Genomic DNA, 18,677 nt, shown 5'->3' on the forward strand with positions numbered 1-18,677 from the left:
TAAAGAGAAAACATAGGTCCAGACAAAATCTTGTACATGAATATTCATAACTTCATTTGTAACAGCCAAAAACTAGAGACACGCTTTTAAAAAAAAATTATTAATTTAAAAAAAATTAACAAATGAACAAAACATTAACATATGATCATTCCGTTCTACATATATAATCAGTAATTCACAATATCATCACATAGTTGCATATTCATAATTTCTTAGAACATTTGCATCAATTTAGAATAAGAAATAAAGACAACAGAAAAGAAATAAAACGAAAACAGAAAAGCAATAATTATACAGACCATACCCCTTACCTCTCACTTTCATTGATGACTAGCATTTCAAACTAAATTTATTTTAACATTTGTTCCCCCTATTGTTTATTTTTATTTCATATGTTCTACTCGTCTGTTAATAAGGTAGATGAAAGGAGCATCAAACACAAGGTTTTCACAATTACACAGTCACATTGTGAAAGCTATATCATTACACAATCATCCTCAAGAAACATGGCTACTGGAACACAGCTCTACATTTTCAGGCAGTTCCCTCCAGCCTCTCTCTCCATTACACCTTGAATAACAAGGTGATATCTACTTAATGTGTAAGAATAACCTCGAGGATAACTTCTCAACTCTGTTTGGGATCTCTCAGCCATTGACACTTCATTTTGTCTCATTTCACTCTTCCCCCTTTTGGTTGAGAAGGTTTTCTCAATCCCTTGATGCTGAGTCTCAGCTCATTCTAGGGTTTTCTCAATCCATTGATGCCGAGTCTCAGCTCATTCTAGGATTTCTGTCCCACGTTGCCAGGAAGTTCCACACCCCTGGAAGTCATGTCCCATGTAAACAGGGGGAGGGTGGTGAGTTTGCTTGTTGTGTTGGCTGGAAAGAGAGGCCACATTTGAGCAACAAGAGGCTCTCTTGGGGGTGACTCTTAGGCCTAAATTTTAAGTAGACTTGATCTATCCTTTGTAGGGTTAAGTTTCATATGAACAAACCTCAAGAATGGGGGCTCAGCCTATAGCTTTGGTTGTCCACACTGCTTGTGAGAATATCAAGAATTCAACTTGGGGAAGTTGAATTTCTCCCCGTTCTCACCATTCCCCGAAGGGGACTTTGCAAATACTTTTCCAATCACTGATTGAATCACTCTGGGATTCATCGGGGTATCACTCTGGATAAACCAACAAAATCTCATGTCCTACCCAAGATTCCAAGTACTTATGGTGTTCAATCAAGCTATCTAATAAGTTATATTAGGAAATGCACAAGTCAAAATATAAATTTTGTACCAAATAAACATTTTTTGCTTTAGTTTCACACATAAGGTAAAATTTTAAAATATAAATTACCATCTATTTTCAGCACCCTGCAGTAATGACATTCCTTTGTTCTTCCTTATGCAAAAACATTTTAAAAATTTGTACATTTAGTCACTATCATTATACACTCTAGGCATTTCTAGATTATACCATCTCAATCTTTATTGTCTATCTTTCTTTCTAATTTCATTTATGTCCCAGCCCTCCTCCCTCTATCATTCTCATATGCAGCTTCATTCAGTGTTTAACATAATTGTATTACAGTTAGGTAGTACTGTGCTGTCCATTTCTGAGTTTTTATATTCAGTCCTGTTGCTCAATCTGTATCCCTTCAGCTCCAATTACCCAATATCTTACCCTATTTCTATCTCCTGATGGTCTCTGTTACCAATGAAATATTCCAAGTTTATTCACTAATGTCAGCTCATATGAGTGAGACCACACAGTATTTGTCCTTTTGTTTTTGGCTAATCTCATTCAGCATAATGTCCTCAAGGTCCATCCATGTTGTTACATACTTCATAACTTTATTCTGTCTTGCAGCTGCATAATATTCCATCGTATGTATATACCACAGTTTGTTTAGCCACTTGCCTGTTGATGGACATTTTGGCTGTTTCCATATCTTTGCAATTGTAAATAATGCTGCTATAAACATTGGTGTGCAAATGTCCATTTGTGTCCTTGCCCTTATGTCCGCTGAGTAGATACCTAGCAATGGTATTGCCGGGTCATATGGCAATTCTCTATTCAGCTTTTTGAGGAACCGCCAAACTGCCTTCCACAGTGGTTGCACCATTTGACATTCCCACCAACAGTGGATACGTGTGCCTCTTTCTCCACATCCTGTCCAGCACTTGTCATTTTCTGTTTTGTTGATAATGGCCATTCTGGTGGGTGTGAGATGATATCTCATTGTGGTTTTGATTTGCATTTCTCTAACGGCCATTGAGCCGTTGAGCATCTCTTCATGTGCCTTTTGGCCATTTGTATTTCCTGTTCTGAGAAGTGCCTGTTCAAGTCTTTTTCCCATTTTGTAATTGGACTGGCTGTCTTTTTGTTGCTGAGTTGAACAATCTCTTTTTAAATTCTGGATACTAGACCTTTATCTGATATGTCATTTCCAAATATTGTGGAGATTAACTTTTGGGAGTGATGAATATCTTGTTCCTGGCAATGGCTTCACAGGTGTGTATCAAAATTTATCAAATGGTGCAAATGCTCATCAACAGGTGAATGGATAAACAAAACGTGGTATATACATACAATGGAATATTATTCAGTCATATAAAAGATTGAAGTTCTGGTACATACTACAACATGGATGAAATCTGACATTATGCTAAGTGGAATAAGACCTACACAAAGGGATAAACATAGGATTCCACTTATATCCAGTATCTAAAATAAACAAATTCAGCAAATAGAAACAGAAAGTAGATTAGGTTAGTAGGGACCGGGGAGAACTGAAAGAGGAAGTTACAGTTCATTGGATACCGAGTTTCTATTTTTGGGTGATGAAAAAGTTTTGGTAATGCATAGTGGTGATGGTAGCATCATATTGTAAATGAAATTAATGTTTCTGAATGGTACATGTAAAATAATTACTATGTGTGATCCCCAACATTCAGCACACATACAAAAAAATGGTTACTATGGAAAAAATTTATGTTATACATTAAAAAGTAAGTTTTAAAAAGGAATGAACTATTTTTTTATTTAAATATTCAATAAATATTTATTGAGTACTTAATACATGGTAGACAGTAATGGACAGTGTGAGAAATACAGAGAATGTATGTACAAGGAAGTTAATCTATTAATGAAGTTCATTTAAAATTGCACAGAGTAACACAGAATTACAACTGTGATGAGAGCTGCGGAGTGTTAACTGGTACCATGACAGCATATTTTAGGAATGTACACATTTCAAAATGTTAAAGAGAGGGCTTGTCTCAGGGGTAAAGAAAATATAGGAGGTAATGGATGACTAGGGTTGGGAAGAGCATTACGGAAAGAGATAAGGGCATCAAGAAGATCCTGTTTGCTTGGAACAGTGTCAAGCTGGAAGAACTAAAGTATGGAGTATGTTCCATACTGAATTGCAGAAGCTGCAGCTGCCAAACCAAGGAATGAACTATTGATGAATCTCAACATAATTACGCTACATGAAAGAAGCCAAACAAAAAACAATATAATCTACATGATTCCATTCATACAAAATTCTAGAAATTGTGAACTTATCTATAGTGACAGAAAGTAGATCAATGGTTGCCTGGTGAGGGGAAAGTGATGGAGAGAGATTACAAAGGGACATGAATAAAATTTTGGGGGTGGGGCCTATGATTTCATAGGTATATACACCTGGACCAAAATGTACCAAATTGTTCACTTTTAATATATTATTAGTCAATTATACCTCAGTGAAGCAGTTAAAAGGAAAGTGGGGTGGTTTTTATAGAAGAGAAAAGACTTAAGAGACATATAAAATTCACCAAATGCAATATGTGAACTTTGGTCTATTAGAATGGGGATTCAAATAATAATAAAAAATCTTTGAGACCATTGTGAAAAAATTAGGTTATATCTAGGTGGTGGGATTACAGAAACCTATCACTTTTTCTTTAAGCTTTTTTTTTTTTAAACTTTCTGTAAAAAACACATTATTACTATAACCAGAATATGAGAATATATGTGTATGTGTGTGTCTGTCTATGTCTCTCTCTCTCTGTATAATTTTTCTAGATAAAAGTCAGGAATTTTTATCTGTTTGTTCACCAGTATCTCTTAAGCACCCAGAGTATGTAATATGAGCTTAATTAATACTTGTTGAATGAATGAATCAATGAATGAAGGGGTAGGTGTGTTCCCAAATTCTCAGGCCTCAATGAAGACCTGAGACCAGCAATCTGTATTTTTTACAAGTCCACCAGGTGACTCTGATACACACTGAAGTTTGAGCATCACTGTGTTATATCATGTCCAGAAGAACTAGACAGAACTATTCCTGCATTTACCTTCCCCTCAGTTCCTTAATCTCACTGCCCACAAACTTCAACTCTCTCTTTCCTTAACATTTCTTATTGTGTTACCCAGATGGCTGACATGGCTCAACCCTCAATTCCTTTGCCACAAGCACAAGATATTGTTGTCCTCCTGCACATGCTTTCGGGCATTTCTCTTCTCCTTCCTTCAAAAGAAAAGATAAAGGGAATAAGAGCATTATTAGTGAGAAAAGAACAATAATGTACTTGATACACTTTTGTGGAGGGACTCCTATACAAAGCATTGGTTATGAACCAGAAGTTTCCATCAAAAAAACCGCCTAAAATGGGAGTGTTAATTTATGTGAACAGGTGATCCTGTATTTGCTCTTGAAACACTGAGATGGTATGTGCTACCACATACACACAGTTCTGGTATTTTGGTTTCTACAGAACAGAATGGACCCACCATCATTGGTAAAATGTCTAGGCTTTTTGACCTCTTCTACCCACTTTCCTGCATTAGCTAACATTTCCATTCTTTGCTTCTACTCCTAGCTTCTACTCCTTCCAGAGTGCCTGGAAGTCCTCTGAATGCATATGTGTGGGATTGGCAGGGTCTGGCCAGAAGTGAGTGAAATAAGTCTATTCACTTTGAAAAATTGGTCAAAATTAGTTCATAAGCATGGATACCCATGAACATAGAAATTTGTGTAGCAAAAAATGGGTATACATAACTCAGATTTGGCTAGGGCCCCTACTGCCCTTAAAGATCGATGTATAACTGGTTTGGACTCTTCCTTCCTCCCATTCTTTATCTTGTGGAAATCCAAAGCCCTTATCAAGATTTCAGACTTTTTCCCAGGGTCTTCTCTTACCTTTGTCCCCTGGCATCTTGGGTCCTGGTTATACACCACTTCTGTTTTGCAGTGTGTGGAACAAAACTCAGCCCCTTCAATTTCCACCAAAAAATTCCCTGGTGTCTGTTTGTAGTCAGTCCCTGATAATGTCCCAAAACAATGACTGATCTTCTTTTTCTCTATAGACTTTCCTGTTTTAGAAATGTCATATAAATGGAATATATAATTCAATGTGTAGTGCAATAGAGTTGATGGAATGATTTGCTAAAATATTCATCAGAGACCTATAGTTCTTTTCACTTTCCTATATGTCATGCTATTTCCCAGCACTGCTATTCCCTTTGAGTGATTTACTGTGTTTTATTTCTGTCCATGGATCAAGAAAATGCCATTAATTGATGGGGTTGTTTCAATCACCTAATCATAGATTGGAGCTTCATGTCACAGGTCGGTTATACACTTTCTCACTTTCCTCACTCTTTCAGGCCACAGAGACTCTCAATCACACTTAGTCATCTACAAGGACAAGGTGTTGATGAAAGTAAAGCAATTAACAATTCCAAAAATAAAATTATATTCTTCTAGACTAAAAAAAATACTGAGCATATGGTATGAATTCTAAACTGGAAAAAGCCAAAGAGAGAATTAGTAATTAGAAGAAACTACTCTGGGATTAGCCCAGAACCTAGCCTGGGAAGATAAGGTGAACAAGCATTTGTATAAGCAATTTATGGGCATGGAGAATGGATTGGCTTAGTGATGCTTAAAGAGATAGCAGCTCAGAACTCTGAAATTGAAGATAGACATGATTTTCAAATTAAGAGTTCTGATGAGATAAAGACTGAGATGGTATAATCTAGGAATGCCTAGAGTGTATAATGATAGTGACTAAATGTACAAATTTAAAAATATTTTTGCATGAGGAAGAACAAAGGAATGTCAATACTGCAGGGTGTTGAAAATAGATGGTAATAATACATATTTTTTTTTCTTTTTTTTTATTAATTAACGGAAAAAAAGAAATTAACCCAACATTTAGAAATCATACCATTCTACATATGCAATCAGTAATTCTTAACATCATCACATAGATGCATGATCATCGTTTCTTAGTACATTTACATTGGTTTAGAAGAACTAGCAACACAACAGAAAAAGATATAGAATGTTAATATAGAGAAAAAAATAAAAGTAATAATAATAGTAAAACAACAACAACAACAACAACAAAAACCTATAGCTCAGTTGCAGCTTCATTCAGTGTTTTAACATGATTACTTTATAATTAGGTATTATTGTGCTGTCCATTTTTGAGTTTCTGTATCTAGTCCTGTTGCACAGTCTGTATCCCTTCAGCTTCAATTACCCATTATCTTACCCTGTTTCTAACTCCTGCTGGATTCTGTTACCAATGACATATTCCAAGTTTATTCTCGAATGTCGGTTCACATCAGTGGGACCATACAGTATTTGTCCTTTAGTTTTTGGCTAGACTCACTCAGCATAATGTTCTCTAGGTCCATCCATGTTATTACATGCTTCATAAGTTTATCCTGTCTTAAAGTGGTAATAATATTTTAAAATTTAAACTTATGTGTGAGACTAAAGCAAAAAATGTTTATTTGGTACAAAATTTATATTTTGACTAGTGCAATTCCTAATATAATTTATGTGGACAGCTCAACTGAACAGTATAAGTACATGGAATCTTGGGTAGGGCATGAAATTTTGTAGGTTTGTCCAGAGTGATGCCCCGATAAATTCCAGAGTGATTTGAACAGTGAATAAAAAGTATTTGCAAAGTCCCCTTGGGGGAATGGTCAGAAAGGGGGAAAATTCAACTTCTCCAAGTGGAGAATTCTTGATATTCTCACAAGCAGTGGGGACAACCAAAGCAATAGGCTGAGCCCCCAGTCTTGGGGTTTTGTTCATATGACACTTAACCCTGTAAAGGATAGGCTAAGCCTACTTAAAATTAGGTCTAAGAGTCACCCCCTAGAGAACCTCTTTTGTTGCTCAGTGTGGCCTTTCTCTCTCAGCCAACATGACAAGCAAACTCCCCCTCCCCCCCTCTACGTGGGACATGACTCCCAGGGGTGTGGACCTTCCTGGCAACGTGAGACAGAAATCCTAGAATGAGCTGGGACTCAGCACCAAGGGATTGAGAAAACCTTCTCAACCAAAAGGTGGAAGAGTGAAATGAGACAAAATAAAATGTCAACGGCTGAGAGATTCCAAACAGAGTCGAGAGGTTATCCTGGAGGTTATTCTTACGCATTAAATAGATATCACCTTTTTAGTTAAGGTGTAATGGAGAGGATGGAGGGAACTGCCTGAAAATGTAGAGCTGTGTTCCAGTAGCCATGTTTCTTGAAGATCATTGTATAATGATATAGCTTTTGCAATGTGACTGTGATTGTGAAAACCTTGTGTCTGATGCTCCTTTTATCTACCTTTTTGACAGATGAGTAGAACATATGGATTAAAAATAAATAATAGGGGGAAAAATGTTAAAATAAATTTAGTAGATTGAAATACTAGTGATCAATGAAAGGGAGGGATAAGGGATATGGTGTATACGAATTTTTTTGTTTTCTTTTTCTTTCTTTCTCTGAAGTGATATAAACGTTCTAAGAAATGATTATGATGATGAATATACAACTATGTGATGATAAAAAAAACGCTATGCTAAGTGAAAGGAACCAGACACAAAGTACTATATAGTGTATGATTCCATTTATATAAAAAGTAAATATAAATAAATGTATAGAGACAGAATTAGATTAGTGAGTATGAAGGGCATGGTAGAGATAAAGGGATTGAGAGATGACAGCTATGGGACATAGGGTTTTTCTTTTTGGAGTAATGAAAAATGTTCGAAAATTGACTGTGGTTATGAATACACAACTCTGTGATTATAGTAACAGCCACTGATTATACACTTTGGATGGATTATATGGTATGTGAACATATCAATAAAACTGATTTTAAAAAAAAGCTTTGATTAGAATAATAAGATTTAACCCTAACGTAGAAGACACATTATAGTTAAAACATCAGGAATAAAGAAAAATTTTTAAACATCTACCTGAGAGAAATAAAACAGATTAACTATGAAGGAACAATAACTAGAGTGACAAATTACTCCTCTCTGGCAAAAGAGAGTCCAGGAGTCAATGATGTAATATAATCAAACTGCTGAGAGAAAATCAGTGTTTACTTAGAATTTTATATACAGCTGAAACATCATTCAGGAGTGAGTGAGGGAAAAAGGAAATAATTTTCAAACATTTACATAGACTAAGAGAGTTATTATTTCCATGAATCTTTGGTAAAAGAACTACGAAAGAAAATGTATTGGTAAGTTCAGTTAACCATGGACTTAAGACAATTTTCAAGATAAACTGTTGTCCAAATTTTGGAATAAAGGAAATCAGGAGGGGTGACCAGTAGGAGTTGAAATGTATTCAGGCCTTTATCTTACTTTGGAGGAGGATTGAAACACTGAAAACCTATGAAAGTTTATGGCTAAATATCTCATTCTTTTAAAGGTAAACACTAAAAGAAGAAAAACATAATTTATGTCTTTCTATAGCATAAAAGTGGAAAAGGGAAGAAAACCTTATCCTGTCTCCTTCCTCTTGCTCCTTCCCCTCCTGTGTTACTTTTCTATTGCTGAGTAACAAATCACCACAAATTTAGTGGCTTAAAACAAGATATATTTATTACCTCACACAGTTTCTGTGGGTCAGGAGTCTGGGCTTGGCTTAGCTGGTGCTCTGTTCAGAGTCTCAGAGGGCTGCACTCAAGGTGTCTGCAGGCCATGTTCTCACCACAGGTGCCAAGCTCCTTCAGATTGTTGGCAGAATTCATTTCCCTGTAGCTGCAGAGCTTTTGGCGGCTGGCTTATTAAAGATAAGATGGAAAGTGAGAATGAGTGTGCTTGGAATCCTATATATATTAAGAGGAAACAACAACACTCTATAGTAATGGGCATAACTAGTGCTTAGATCTGGGTTTCTAAGTAGCGTTTTTCACTTCAAGGAATCAGAGTTCTTTGAAGAAATAGCTGATTTGAGGCCTGGGTCAAAGAAAGTACAAGAGAAGCCTAGAATATCTTTGGTCATAAAGCAAGGAAGTCCTCAAAGAATGATGGGGACACATCAAAGGGACATAGAACAGTATAGCATTTTTGGAAAATAGTGTGGCAATTTCTTATAAAGTTAAATGTACACTTACCTGATGACCCACCAATTCCACTTCTAGGCACTTACCTAAGAGAAAGGAAACATATGTTGTCAGAAATTCTTGCACATGAGCGGCCATATAAATGTATTTGTAATAGTCAAAAAGTTGAAATGTCCATCAGCAGTTGAATGGATAAACAAATTGTGGTATAGCCACACAATGGAATGCTACTCAGGAAGGAAATACTGACTGATACGTGAAACAACATGAACGATCTCACAAACATTATGCTGAATGAAAGAAAACAGAAGCAGAGAGGTACATACTGTGTGATTCCACTTATATGAAATTCCAAAACAGGCAAAACTAATTTATAGGACAGAAAGCGGATCATTCATTGCCAGTGGTAGGGGTTAACTGCAGTCACACAAGGGAAATTTCTGGGTCAGATGGGGTGAGTTAGTGCTTACAGGAGTGTATACATGTGTCACAACTTATCAAACTGACCATTTAAAACAGGTGCATCTTATTATATGTAAATTTTAACTCAATGAAGTTGATTTGAAAAACTTGAGCCAAAGACTAAACAGACACTTCACAAAAGAGGATATCCAGATTACCAGCAAACTCAACCCCTGTTCAACCTCATCAGTAATCAAAGGAATTCAAATTAAAATAACAATGAAATAGACTACCCCCTAGAGTGGGTTAATACCTAGTATTGGTGAGGATGTGGAATAACTGGAACTCTCCTACATTGCTGGTGAGGGACTTAATGGCCCCTGATACGGACAACTATTTACTTACTAAAGTTGTTTTAGAATGTGAACTGTAAGTGAAACCTGTGTAAAGTCTGTGGCAGATACCTCTGGTACTTGTCATAGTCCCTTAAACCACCTCTGATTTCAGTTGCAACTGTGGTGGACAGTTCTAATTCACCTTCCGATAGTGTGTCTGTGCTGGTTTGAAATTGCTATGTACCCCAGAAAAGCCATAATTTTCTTTCTAATCATTTTGTGGGGGCAGACCTATTGTTTAGGGTGGAAATTTTGATTGGATTGTTTCCATGGAGCTGTGACACACCTACCAGTGGGTGTTACCTTTTGATTAGATGGAGAAGCGACTCTGCCCATTCAAGGTGGGACCTGATTGGTTTATTGGAGTCCTTTAAAAGGGGTAACATTTTGGAGAAAGCTCAGAGCCAACAGAAATGCCAACATTTGGAGAGGCTTGGAGTGCTGCCAGAGAAAGCAGACGCCTAGACATGGATGTTTGGAGATGCAGAATTCAGCAGACATTGCCACGTGACTTTCCATGAGATGTTAAGCAAGCCAGAACCCAGAGCTGTGTTATGGATGAGCTAAGTGAAGGCCCATAGATTCTTAGAGAGGAAACCACTGGCATCAGAAGCTGGAAACAAAGAAACTGGAAACAAGGACCAGCAGATGCCAGCTACATGCCTTCCCATGTGACAGATATCAGCTATTCTTGAATCAAGGTATCTTTCTATGGGTGCCTTAGTTTGGATATTTTTACAGCCTTAGAACTGTAAACTTGCAACTTAATAAATTCCCTTTTTAAAAGCTCTTCCATTTCTGGTATACTGCATTCTGGCAGCATTTAGCAAACCAATACAGATTTTGGTACCAGAGAAGCTCGGTGCTGTGGTTTGCAAATGCCAAACATGTTTGAGCGACTTTTTAAGTGGATAAGAGGAAGGTTCTGGAAGGATTGTAATATGCTTGATAGAAGATGCCTGAATTGTTTAAAAGAATGTGAACTCTAATGGTACTTCTGATGAGGTCTTAGATAGATATGATGAATGTGTTGTTGCAAAGTGAAAGAAGGGCAACCTGTGTTTTAAAGTGGCAGAGAATTTGGCAAAATTGAGTACCACTGTTGGATGGAGGTTAAAATTTAAAGACAATGACCTGGAATACTTAGCTGAGGAAATTTCCAAATTAAATGTGAAAAATGCAGCCTGGTTGCTTTTGCAACTTATAGTAAAATGTGACAGGAAAGAGATAAGTTGAGAACTGAACTCTTGGGTACAAAGAAAACAGAAATTGATGGTCTGGAAAATTCTGGACTTCCAGAAAGTGAGACCCCTTGAGGAGGGCCCCATGTGAGGATTTAACCAAACATGGAATCAGTAAGCCATTACAGGAAATGCCAGGTTTGGAAACGGAGTTATACAGGAAGAATTTGTGGAAAGTCCTATTGTCTGATTGTTATGATTCCTGTATACTGCATAGAAAACTGACAAGTATCTTGTGAGATCTGTATAAATGGAACAACTGTCAGTCTGGAATAAAAGCGACAGAAAAGGGACAGATTGAAGGAAAAATTACTTCAAAGGCAAAACCATGGAAGCTAAAGTCTGGACCCAGGAAATCTTGGGCCAGGAGAGCAGACTCACCCATACACATGGAGAGGGTAAGTTTGCCCCGGAAGCTGAGGGTAGGCCTTTCACCTCAATGTTTACAATGAGTTTTGGGGCCCCAGACCTCGGAGAGAGTGGCATGCATAAATTGGGGGTTGGGGCAAATATGACGATCATCCCATTGTTCTGAGGGGATTAAGCATGTAATTCAGAGATGGCAGGGTGCCTGGGTGCTGCCCGATGCTTGGAGAGGGTGGATCCAAAAGAAAGATGGTCCCCTCAATGTGCCCAAAGCTGCAACCCTCACCCAAGTGTTTGGAGAGAGCAGGGCTGCCATGTAGGCCCTTGGAAATGGTGGGTCTACTGCTTTCTAAAGCCCCCATGATAAATGATTTTGAAATCAAATGGAATTTGCCCTGTACGTTTTTGGAACTGTTTTTATTCAGTGACCCATATTCGCTTTCTTTATCTCCCAATGGCAATGGAAACATGTATCCTGTGACAGTTCCTCCTTTATATATTGGCAGCAGATAACTTGTTCTGAGTTTTACAGGTCAACAGCCAGAGAAGAATTTTTTGCCTTAGGATAGACCATGCCTGTAACTGATGAAATTTTGTACTGTTTCTGACTTTGTATTACATTTGTTTTGTCACTGTTTCAAAGCTTTTGTGATGTTGCGATGAAATGAATGTATTTTGTATATGGAAAGAACATGTCTTCTGGGGATTCAGAGGGTGGAATGTGCTCATTTGAAAGTGTTATGTACCCCAGAAAAGTCATATTTTCTTTCCTAACCCAATCTTGTGGGGGCATACCTACTGCTTAGGGTGGAAGCTTTGGTAGGATTGTTTCCATGGAGCTATGACACATCCACATGTGGGTGTGACCTTTTGATTAGATGGAGATGTGACTCCACCCATTCAAGGTGGGACTTGATTAGTTTACTGGAATCCTTTAAAAGCAGTAACATTTTGGAGAAAGCTCAGAGCCAACAGAGATGCAGACATTTGGAGATATTTGAAGTGCTGACAGAGACATCAGATGCTTGAACGTGGATATTCGGAGATGCAGAGCCTAGCAGACATTGCCATGTGACTTCCCGTGAGATGCTAGGCAAGTCAGAACCCTGAGTTGTGTAATGGATGAGCTAAGTGAAGGCTCGTAGACTCAGAGAAAACAACTGGCATCAGAAGCTGGAAACAACGGAACTGGGAAAGGACCAGCAGATGCCAGTTACATGCCTTCCCATGTGACACATATCAGTTATTCTTGAATCAAGGTATCTTTCTCTGGATGCGTTTGGTTGAACATTTTTATGGCATTAGAACTATAAACTTGTAATAAATCCTCTTTTTCAAAAGCTCTTCCATTTCTGGTATATTGTATTCTGGCAGCATTTAGCAAACCAATATAGTGTCACCTCAACCATATACCTCCCATCTTTCCTCATTTAGCCTTGGGGACTTTTCTGACAGCTGCAAGAGATAACTGCGTTGGCTTTATCTTATTTGCCTCACTCCTGTTTCCTAAGATCACCTCCCAAGTAGGACTACTTGCAACCAAGTATTTATCTCAGGTTCTTTTCTTTGGGGAAACCCAAACTTAGGTTGTTGGTATGAGGTGTGATGTAGAGAGAAGACTTTCAAGATGGGATTCTGGATTTGAACCACTCAGTGATCAGGCAGCAACAAGGGCTCCATTATTGGTGGTAGAGTGGAGGAGTGATAACTCTTGACACGAGACATGCTGTACCATCACAACTGGAAGGAGTGCATTAGATTACACAATAGTTCTAGTACACTGTTTCTCAATATTTCAATTATTGTCCTGCTAAGGAAAAAAATTAAATTTAAATTCTCTCTAGCAAGACTAATTAAATACTAAAGAATAAGATTTTGTCAAATAGGGTTGAGCTTTGGAAGCCACAAACCATTGTAATATCTAAAATGTTTTTGCTCCCTGTTTTAGTTTGCCAGTGCTGTTATAAAAAATATTACAAACTGGTTGGCTTTTGGAGGCTAGAAGTCCAAAACTGAGATGTCAACAGACCATCCTTTCTCTGAAGTCCTTGCTGTTCTGGTGATAGCTTGCTGGCAGTCCACAACTCAGTCTCCGTCTCTACCACATGGCCATTTGTCTCCTGTTTCCTCCTGACTCCTGCTATTGGGCCCAAATTTCTTTGGCTTATAAAAGACTCCAGTCATATTGGGTTAAGGCCCACTCTGATTCAGTTTGGCAACACCTTAATTGATGGCATCTTTAGGGATCCTATTACCAATGGGTTCACTTCTACAGGACTGGGGGCTAGGACTTGAACATGTCTTTTGGAACCAAGAGCCGGTTTTCAACTTCTTGGAGGAGGTATTGCCCCCTTTGAGAATGCATGCTGTGGCACCATTATGGTATAGAAGCAATGTTAATCATTCCTTTCTAGAATTGGCTGGATTTTGTTATGCTTCAAAGAAAATTTTGGGCTCAGGTCATTCACCCATCAATTTAAGACATGATGTAAAATTTAGAAGGCCTCCATGGGAGATTATTAAAAATAACAACCCTCCTCTCCTGCCTCTGGAGAGCAGACTATACTGAAAAATCAGGCCCAGAAATATAGTAGTTAGGTTGGTAGAGATGCCTTGACAGTTCTCTTATGCTAAAGTCAGGGTACCTGTAGGTAAGGAGTGGGACCTGAGACCTGAATGCAGAGAACCTTGCACCCCTAGCAAGTAGTTGCCTCTTATTTGCTAACGTTGAACAGCTGTCCCTTGACTGGATACTGTATTAGTTTTCTATTGCTACTTGTAATGGTTAATTTTATGGGCTACGGTGCTCAGTTGTTTGGCCAAAGACCAGTCTAGATGTGCAGTGAAAGTATTTTGTAGATATGACTAACATCTACAATCAGTTGACTTTAAGAAAAGGAGATTATTCTTGATAATGTATGTGGGCTTCATCCAATCAGTTGAAAGCCTTAAGAGCAAAAATGGAGATTCCTCAGAGAAGAATTCTGCCTTAAGACTGCAAAATCAATTCTTGCTGATTTCCAGGCTGCTGGCCTACCCTACAGATTTCACACCTGCCAGCCCCCACAATCACAAGAACCAATTCCTAAAATAAGTATTTTTATATACACACATACACATCTCAATATACATATGTTCTCAATCTCTCCCATTCTCTCTCTGTTTCTCACATATATATATCCTATTGGTTCTGTTTTTCTGGGGAACTCTGAGTGATACACTGCTGTAACAAGTTATAAATTTAGTGGCTTAAGACAGCACGAATTTATTATCTTACAGTTATGTAGTTCAGAAGTCTGAAATAGGGCTCACTGGGCTAAAATCAAGGTGTCAAAGGGTTCCATTCCTTTCTAGAGGTTCTAGGGGAGAATTTACTTTTTTGCCTTTTCCACTTTCTAAAGGCTGTAGCATTCCTTGGCTCATGGTTCTCTTCCTCCACCCTCATAGCCAGCAAGGGTGGATTGAATCCTTCTCACATTGAAAGTCTCACCTTCTCTTATGTAGTCAAATCTCCCATTTCCACTTTTAAGAATCCTTATAATTATATTGAATCCACCTGGATTATCCAAATTAATCTCCCCATCTCAAGATCCTTAATTTAATCCTAGTCCCCAATGCCATGGAAGGTAATATGTTCATAAACTCTGGGTATTAGATTGTGAACATTTTTGGGGGGCTATTATTCTGCCTACCACAGCGATCATGCAAAGACAGCCTAGAATAGGATCAATTTACTGGGTGTGTGATCTCAGGGTAATTTACATAATCCCTCTGTTTCTCAATTTCCTTATCAATAATATGGGGATAACAGTAGTATCTACCTTGAAGGGTTGCCTGAAATTTAAAGTAGTTAGTGCTTCTAAAGTGTTCAGTACAATACCTGGCACATACTAAGCAGTTGTATGAGCATTTATTAAATACATTCAAACATACTGATTCCTACTACATGTCAGGCAATGTTCTAAGTATGAGGCACTGGGATACGGATTACGTCTCACTCTTAAAGGAATTCAGAGTCAGATACACAAATAGAGTTACTACACAGTGTACTAAGTGCCATAAAAGGCATGGTAGCAATATAGCATTTACAGCATCGTGAAGGCTCAGGGAATCTATTTAGAAATTCCAGTTGAATGAATAATTGAACATGACATTTGAGCTGGCCTTTGTAGAATGAGTAGGTGTTGGCCAGTCAGACAAGGAGGGAAGGGCTCAAAAACATGAAGAAATATGGCTTGTTCAAAGAACATCAGGTAGCATTTTAGTGTAGCTGCAGTAAAAAGAGTTGCAGTGTGAGATGAAGCCAGAAAGGCTGGAGTAAGTGGTCAGGTTATGAAGTGCCAAGTGTGGATTTTATCCTGAAACCAATTCAATCTTTGGGAGTGTTTAAACAGATTTGTGATTTGGAAAACTACTCTGATGACCAGTGAGAAGAATGGCTTTGGTCCAGGCAGAGGTAGTGGGATGAAGAGAAGGGCAAGGATTAAAAACATATTCAGGGGTCAGGCCACCATGGCTCAGTGGTAAGAGTTCTCATCTGCCATGCCAGAGATCTAGGTTTGATTACTCAGTGCCTGCCCATGCAAAACAAAAAACAATAAACAAACAACAAGAAAACCACACAAAAAAACAAAAAACAAAACAAAACCAAAAAACATATTTAGGAAAATCTAGAAAACTTGGTAACCAATTTGATATGGATGATAAGAAAAGGAAGACTGGGCATGTCCTAAGGTTTATGGCTTAGGGGACTGTTGGATAGTAGTGGTCCATGCCGAGACCAAGAAGGAAGGTAAGGAGAGTAGCAAGTTTAGGGGAAGGTGATAGTTATAGCAATAACCACTATTCTAAAGGGCTAAATTGTATTTACTATTACTATAACAAAACTGAGGTTTAGAGAGGTCAAAATTAAGGATATTCAGGAACTAATTATTAATGAGAAATTGTAGGTTAGAAATGCTATTATTATTTTTAACTTTTTTATTGTATAATATAACATATATACAAAGCTAAGAAAGAAAAATGCAATAATTTTCAAAGCAATATTCAACAAGTAGAGGTCCTATTATTATTATTATTATTTTGCATGGGCAGGCACCCGGAATCAAACCCGGGTCTCCGGCATGGCAGGCGAGAATTCTGCCTGCTGAAGCACCGTGGCCCGCCCGGTCCTGTTATTTTTAACATGCAGACAGCTGGGATTTGAACCTGATTCCACACTGTTAGCCACTAATACTTAGTTTTGGAAATGTTGAATCTGAGATACAGTGGGACATGCAAATGATGCTGTCCAGGAGGCATTTGTAAATAAAAGATCTGAACCCAGGGGAAAGGTTTGGGTTGAATAGTAGCCTCTATGGTGGAGAAAAACAGGAAAGGGAGCATTTTTTTTGTCTGTCAGCTCACGATAGTTCAAATTTCTCCATTACCATTTCTCTGTCCCTGCCCCAACACACACACAAAGAAAACAAACAGAATAATAAATATCTGACTCTGAGATCACACAAGATTGGATAATTTTCACTCAGCTCCTGACAATGAGCCAACATATGTGGCAGTGCTTTGTAACCTGCAGAAGGTCCTAAGCCCAGGGCGTTAGCCATTTTATTCGACCCTGACTAAGCCACCAACGCCCTCCATAAAACCGTCCCCACACCTCCCCTGGGAAAGGCCGCGTCTAAGGAACCTGTAGCTGAAGAGAATGCCAACCGGGAGATAAGACGAGGGCGCAATGACGTCACGCGGCACCCGGGTGATCCCCCGGCCTCCGCGACAGGCGTCGATGACGTCATCCCAGGCGCTCCCCCTCCCCCTCGCCCTGCTTGGTCTTGCTCACGTGGGCTGTCCAGGCCTCCCCGCCCCCTCCCACCTGCGGGAGGTGGGGCCGGCTGGGCTACGCTGGCGCCGCAGCTTCGCTGGGAAGGGGCCCGGGCGGGTGGGAGAGGCAGTCGGGCAGGCCTTGCAGCGTACAATAGAGGGCTGCGGGCGGGGGAGGCGGCTCCCGCGGCCGCAGCTGGAGGCGAAGGTACCGGCTGCACAGTGGACCCCCCCCTCACGGCTTCTCCCTCTTACTCCCTCCCACTCCGCTGGGTCCGCCGCGCCTCCCGCCACCACTCTCACGGACTCTGCCATCCTACTCCACAGGAGCTTTCTCTTCAGACTCTCATCTACTTCTTCACGGAGCCCCGCACTTTCAAGCTCCCCTTGGAGTCTGTTTCCCCAGCGACTTCCCACCTCAGAGACCACCCGACCCCCTTCACATCCCCGCCCCCCACGCTGCTGGTCCTTCCTCCCCACCACACCCCCTACACTCGCGTCGCCTAGCTTCCTCCCGCCCGGCTCGCAGTCCCCTCCCTCGCAGATCCCCAGGCCCTGAGGGGACTCCCCGGCGTGAGCAGGGTAGGGGAGGCGCCGAGTGCTCGCCGCGGCAGCGAGGGGGTGAAAGTGAAGCGGCTGTTCGCATACATTCGCGCGCTCCCAGCCGGGCTCCGCCGCCGCTGTCGTCGCCGGCGAGGAGGAGGAGGAGCCGAATTCAGCAGAGCCAGCGCGGTAGGTGAGAGCCAGCCTCCCGCCCGGTAGGCATCGCGGGCTCCCGGGGCTGGGCGGCGGGGTCGGGGGCTGAGCGGGGTGCCTGGCGCAGGCGGGGCGGGGTGGAGGACGTTGATCCATTCATTCCCTGCCGCAGGGCCGGGCGGACGGGCGAGCCAGGTAAGGTGAGGCGAGAGCACCGCCAGGCGAAGCTAGCCGCTCGCGTCCGACCAACAAAGGGCCCCTGTGCACTCACCCGCGCGGCCCCGGGGTTCCGACGGCGGGGTCTAGGGGACGGCCGGGACCGGAGCGGGGGAGGGGCCGCGAGGCTGGACAGGTCTGGGGTCAGGACCAACTCCCTCCCGAACTTTGCGATCTTCTGGCGCAAACCC

General features: G+C 40.2%; 1 protein-coding gene and 1 long non-coding RNA gene across 8 annotated transcripts in view; one reads left to right on the forward strand and one right to left on the reverse strand.

Moving 5' to 3' along the window:
- PAK1 (p21 (RAC1) activated kinase 1) overlaps positions 1 to 18,677 on the forward strand; it is a 287,689-nt gene that overhangs the window by 66,617 nt on the left and 202,395 nt on the right. The window contains exon 1 of one of the 7 annotated variants that reach the window (XM_077113487.1): positions 17,680 to 18,332. The exons of 3 other annotated variants lie outside the window; for them this stretch is intronic. The gene's annotated coding sequence lies outside the window, so the exon portion shown is untranslated. Of the gene's footprint in view, positions 1 to 17,679; positions 18,333 to 18,677 lie in introns of those variants that run through there. 3 more of the 7 variants (XM_077113492.1, XM_077113490.1, XM_077113493.1) reach the window with 3 other exon arrangements.
- Positions 147 to 17,563, reverse strand: LOC143644463 (uncharacterized). Its single transcript, XR_013156724.1, has 4 exons — positions 17,467 to 17,563; positions 9,405 to 9,439; positions 8,895 to 9,070; positions 147 to 881 (listed from the first exon to the last, which is right to left on the reverse strand). It is a non-coding gene; the product is annotated as an uncharacterized LOC143644463 (long non-coding RNA).

This window comes from Tamandua tetradactyla, chromosome 8 (genome assembly GCF_023851605.1).
Source record: "Tamandua tetradactyla isolate mTamTet1 chromosome 8, mTamTet1.pri, whole genome shotgun sequence".
In the NCBI taxonomy this organism is placed as follows: domain Eukaryota; kingdom Metazoa; phylum Chordata; class Mammalia; order Pilosa; family Myrmecophagidae; genus Tamandua; species Tamandua tetradactyla.